The sequence below is a fragment of the Asparagus officinalis genome, chromosome 8 (genome assembly GCF_001876935.1).
Source record: "Asparagus officinalis chromosome 8, Aspof.V1, whole genome shotgun sequence".
NCBI classification, from domain to species: Eukaryota; Viridiplantae; Streptophyta; class Magnoliopsida; order Asparagales; family Asparagaceae; genus Asparagus; species Asparagus officinalis.
In genome coordinates this window covers 49,174,793-49,180,673 of record NC_033801.1, presented here as the reverse complement: position 1 = coordinate 49,180,673, position 5,881 = coordinate 49,174,793, and positions in this window count along the sequence as shown.

Below are 5,881 nucleotides of genomic sequence, written 5' to 3'. Positions count from 1 at the left end.
AAGGATATTCTGTCAACTGAGCATTCTTAATTTTCTTACTCATATTACGAGCCATCTTAGAAGATGAGGCAGAGACTAACTCTGATATTAAGAGTTTCTTACGGATTAAACTATATAAATTCTAACAAGTAAGAATTTATAATTGAAAGGATATTCTGTCAACTGAGCATTCTTAATTTTCTTACTCATATTACGAGCCATCTTAGAAGATGAGGCAGAGACTAACTCTGATATTAAGAGTTTCTTACGGATTAAACTATATAAATTCTAACAAGTAAGAATTTATAATTGAAATTCTTCTTTATTCTTTTTTAAAAATAAAACAAAACATATAATAGCACGCCTGTCAACTATTTGGGCTAACTACCTCACACTTGAGTCCAGGGGTGAAATATTAAATGCTGTAAAATAAGAAAATGGACAGCAAAGTGAAGATGTTGTATATACTTTGATATTAGTTATAACAAATCACTTCACTGGTGCGTTTATAGACCAAGTTGAACGAATTAGGACACTATTACAGAACCTTATTTGTCCTTCTTTGACCCATTTTAGATGATACAAAGACACATTCCTAAGTGGAGTAATGAATCTCTACGATGCTAATAGCACCTATTGGAAGTCTAAATTTGTTGATGGACTATCTAATCTTTTTGCTGAAAGAGTTTGAAATCAACTCAAGGGAATTCATGGTGGATTCATTCCCTATGATTCATTCTTTTATGGAACTCTTATCAATGCCTACATCAAAGAAGGCTTAGATTTATGTAATGATATAAAGCTTAAAAATCAACTTAAGTCTCATAGACATATAAAATGGCAGTATCTTGTGCAAGATTATGATAATAATCTGCTACATAATTCAACGCACCAAGAAATCTTTGTAATTTTTTGGTGTTAGTGATTATGTCTGGAAATTTAGAAGCAAACTCAATGCTTCTGTCAATAGGGATTATAGTCCCTTTGTGAATGTTATGACCCAAGAATCTAATCTGAGTCTGGAAATTTTTATTTTTGGGGCTGATATAACCAACCCATTTCGTATTGCTAAATTTTGAAATATCTCTAAATGTTTAACATATTGATCAAAATTCTGAGAAAATATCGGAACATCATGTATGTATGACAAGATGAAATAAGGAATGGAGGCAACAACAATAGTGGAATGAGTTATACTCCAACTCACCCAAATTCCTGGAGATCTATCTCTAAGAAAGAAAATCGTAGTGTCCCTTCATCATCATCCTCTAAAGGGATAGAAGATTTAATTGTAAAAGAGAATATGCCTGACCATTCTCTGCAATAGTCAAAAAAGATGTAGAGTGGTATACTAAAACCATCTTTAACACTATTCTTCATATAAAACAAGAGGACATTCCTCTTTGAAATTACCCTAGAGGGGGGGGGGGGGAAAAGGGTATATGCTAATCTAATCCGATATTAATGCCAAATTTAAAACTTATTAACAATATCCTAGCAATTATGATATACAACAAGATATATGAGTAATGGTATGCAATTAAACTAAGGGTGATATAAATATGAGATAATGGCGATATAGAATATAATAAACAATGAGCAAAAATAATATGTTAAGACAAACTCAAACACACAATATGATCACGGAGTTCGGTCACCCTCGATCTACGTCTCCGCTCCTCACTCACGAGGAGAATCTCCACTATCATAACTAGTTTTCAACATTCACCAAAAACGTTTATAACTCACACTATTGTAATCACACAATACACCCTCTAAGTGTTGGCCTAGCTCGTGTCAACTTCCTCAAGTGTTTAGATTTACCACCTCTTCCTAGGTTTTACTACCAACGCCACTCCTCTTGAAATTAACTCCGTCTCTCACCAACCACTCCTCTTAGTATCCTTATGTATTACAATATGATCTCATGATAATTAAGCACAAATATAAAGTGTTTGTTCTCTAAACAAGACGAGAACACAATTAATCTCACACTCAAGGAATCACACATCACAACCCAAATTATACTTAATGTGAAAATATTAAAAGCTCAAAGGTTGTGTGTGCATTCAATGAGTAAAATAAAATATAAACTCAATTTTAAATTCTAGCTAAAAGAAATAATAATCAACAAAATATGTATATATAGCTAGATGTTGAGTTTAGTGAAACTTCTCTAAAAACAAGAGTGAGAGAGATTAAAATTGAAGCCCCAAAAGAATATAAATTGATCTCCTCCTCTTGTGAAACTCTCTTCATATAAACACTTAAAAACACACTTAAAACACTTGTAAACTTGTTTTAAATCTTTCTTAGATGTTCTAAAGTGTTGAGGGCTAAGGGGTATTTATAGTTGCTCAAAACAAGAGCCCAAAACCTAAGAAAAACACCAAAAACCAAAATCTAAAAAAATTAACCATTATTGCAACGGATTATTGTTCGGTCAACCGCACTGTTCACCGATATTGTTCACAAAATCTGAAACCTGAAATCTGCATAGCTGGCTTTATAAAATTAATTAATAATAACAATTCAAACTATTAGAAAAAGAATTTCTCAATTTTAATTTCCCAGTTGTGAAAACATATTTATTTTACAAACTGTTAAACAATACGAAATCGTCAAAACTTGATTTGATGAAATCAATACAAACAAGTTTTAAAATACTTCAAAATAGATTAATAGACTTGAGGAAAGATATAAAATAGTGTAAACAAGTCTTTAATCTATAAACACATTATTTTCCAAATAAATATGAGAAATATGAAACTAGCATGTATGTTTATAAATGTAACTATTTGTTTTAGGTTTATTTAATTTAACTTGAAAGCGATAAACCGAAAACTTGTATGTGTGTAATATTTGAGTTTTAAGTATAAACACAAAAAGTATAAACCTAAAACACTATACCCAAACAATTTGATAAACATAAAACACTATACCCAAACAATTTGATCTTCAGTAAAGCTCGTCTTGGTTGCGGATAAATCTTGATCTTGTATTTTACTTGAATTGCAAATGGCTTAATTCCGATATTCCACCAACCTCTATTGAATCTCATCGTTAAGGCGCAATCCATCTAACTTCCAATAGAGGATCTTTGTGTAGAATACATAATAATCAAATACAAACACTCGACAAACGTTGTTAGGAATTATTTGTTAATTATCAAAACTAGATTGGATAGTACGCTCATAAACATGAGACCTAATACTCTTATAAAAGATATTGAACAACTAAGGCAAAAATACTTAGATTCGACGTATTACCCTAACTTGTCTCTCAAACCTAGAGCATGAATGAAGACTATACTCATCCAGGAAGGTATGGAGATCACACATTGTTGGAGTAATAAAAACCATATTGTTCCTCCAAACTTCAGCAAATGTGTGATCAAAGAAGTTATACTTCACAGAGATCGACTGGGCAATGAGTACTAACCAGGAATTTTCCTTGGTTAAAACTCCAAAAAAATAAATTTATAATTTCAATTACTGGGATTACCAATCAGTATTTTATCAATTGTTCCTCTATCAAAATCCTAGAAACAAACATACATGGTTAATTAAACTATGTCCAGAGGCCATTTATAAAGGCCTACCCACTTGGTTCTATAATTGGTGGTCTAAATATGATGCATACCTTGATATAGTACTAAAGCCCATATCAGAGTTATATACTTCTTGGGTTGACTCTCACCTAGTCATCCAAAAGATGAGCGAGAATCAAATTCGTAATGTAGGAAGCTATTAGCTTAACAGAATTATCATTTTGTCTGCAGATAGTAGAATACATCAAGATGCGATGCATGTGGAGTATATTTGATTGTCGGATAAACCATCAATATTCCACTCATAAATATTTCTACCATTATAGTCAGCTTGTATGTACGTATCATTCTCTTCGATAATACATCAACAGGAGTAGTTCGTTTATAATAGTAACGCTCTAATTGTTTAGGGCGTGTTGTGATTTTATTCACTGTAGAGAATTGATTTTCTACTTTTAATATCTGATCTGGTCTAATCAATTCATTATCACTGTCAGATATTTTTGTGTCGGTATGAATGACTGACGAAGTAGATTGCTCACCATCAAGTGTAAGTAATTTAGAAGTACTGAGCTTTTCTGTTAAAGCTTCAATAACTCTTGAAGTTATCTTATCACTTGTATTGAATCCAGATATATCTAGAGGTGGCTTAATAGTGCATTTTTCCTGTATGTATAACAGGAGCCTTAACACTCTCTGAACTTATTAGAGAGGGAATAATAGTCTTCAATTTTTGAACAAGTTTATCAATTACATCTTCAATTCGAGTAAGTTGCTGGCCAACTACTTGAAGATGTATATTTGAGTAATTACTCTGTTTAATTACCTTATTAAGCTCTTTTAAAGTTTTATCACTGGATTCAGTGGGCTTTATAAAAGTCGTTGCTTCTAGAGTTGATGTTGAAACTCCAATAAGCTTTTGTGGTTCTGTTAGAGGATAAAGAGATTTAATCGATAAACCAGTACTTGATTTCCATTGTTTGTAATGTTCTTCAAGTACTCCAATTCTTTTTTCCTCCTTTTGAAGAAAGAATTTTAGGAACCAATGAATGAAGAATTCTATTTCTTGATTCTTATCCAGTGTCTCATAATAACTTGATTTAAATATTTGTTGTTCTCTATTAGAGAAACTCTTAAAGAACCATTCTCTAAAGGATTGATTACTTTTGCATTGGAATTCTATATTAAAAAAATCCTCGTAATTCACTATTGGGTGTAAAATCCATAAAAACAGTTATTACATTTGGAAGCTCATTTCAGAGCTTGTAGGAGCAAGTTTTTCTTTCTCTTTATAGATCGGATGAGGTATATTATTTTGGGATATATTAATTCCTCTAACCTCGTTAATTCTATAAGAATCAAATCTAGAAATAGATTTCTAGATGAAGTTGTAACATCAGATAATTTAATTGTCCTAGAAGCGTTGAAGATTATTTTAACTTCACCATCAGTCGTTTGTATGATTTGATCAATTTCTTGATTTACAATAGGCTGAGGCTGAATAGCGTTGGGTAGAACCTAGCTATTAGGAAAATTTACTTCGGTCCATTTGATTTGTTTGTTTACAACAACATGTGATAAAAGTAAATTAGTCTCTACTATGACTGTCTTTCCTGGCTTTGTATGCACTTTAGCTTTAGGTGCTAACGTGATTAAAGCTTTGTAATGGATGCGGTATATAATATATATATATATATATATATATATGTATGTACGTATGTTTGTATTTTTATGTTTGTAGAGTAGATTTATTTTATACTTTGTAGTGTAGATTTATTTTCATGCTCTTTTATTTTTTAGTTAGATTCCCTTTATACTCATAATATAGGTTTTTTTTGAATTTTTTTACAATCAGTTCCCTTTGGTACCCCTAAAATCAGTAAAATTAAACAAAACCTTATTTTCACTTTGGTACCCCTAAGTTCATCCGCCTCTTCACTTTGATACCCTAGAGCATTTTCTTAACACTTTGATACCTCAGAGTTACGCTCCTATTTTACCTTGATACTCTAGATTTTTTTTTACACATTGATATCCCAAAAGTTTTGAATCTCATACTATGATGCCTCTATCTAGGTTGTGTTAGATTTTATTGTAAATTTTGAATCACGCACGTAGCAACTAGATAAAGAGGGCCTAAATGTATCGATCTCATGGTGAGGATGTAATTTTAATTTACTAGAAAATCTCGCATAGTTCAGATGGGGGTATCAAAATGAAATGTGAGTTGGACTTTGGGTACCAAAGCTCTTAAAGGAACACTCTGGGGGTATCAAAGTGAAACGAGGTTGAAAGCATAATTCAAAACAAGCGTTGACTAGGAAGTTACAATTTTTTAGGTTGTCCTCATCT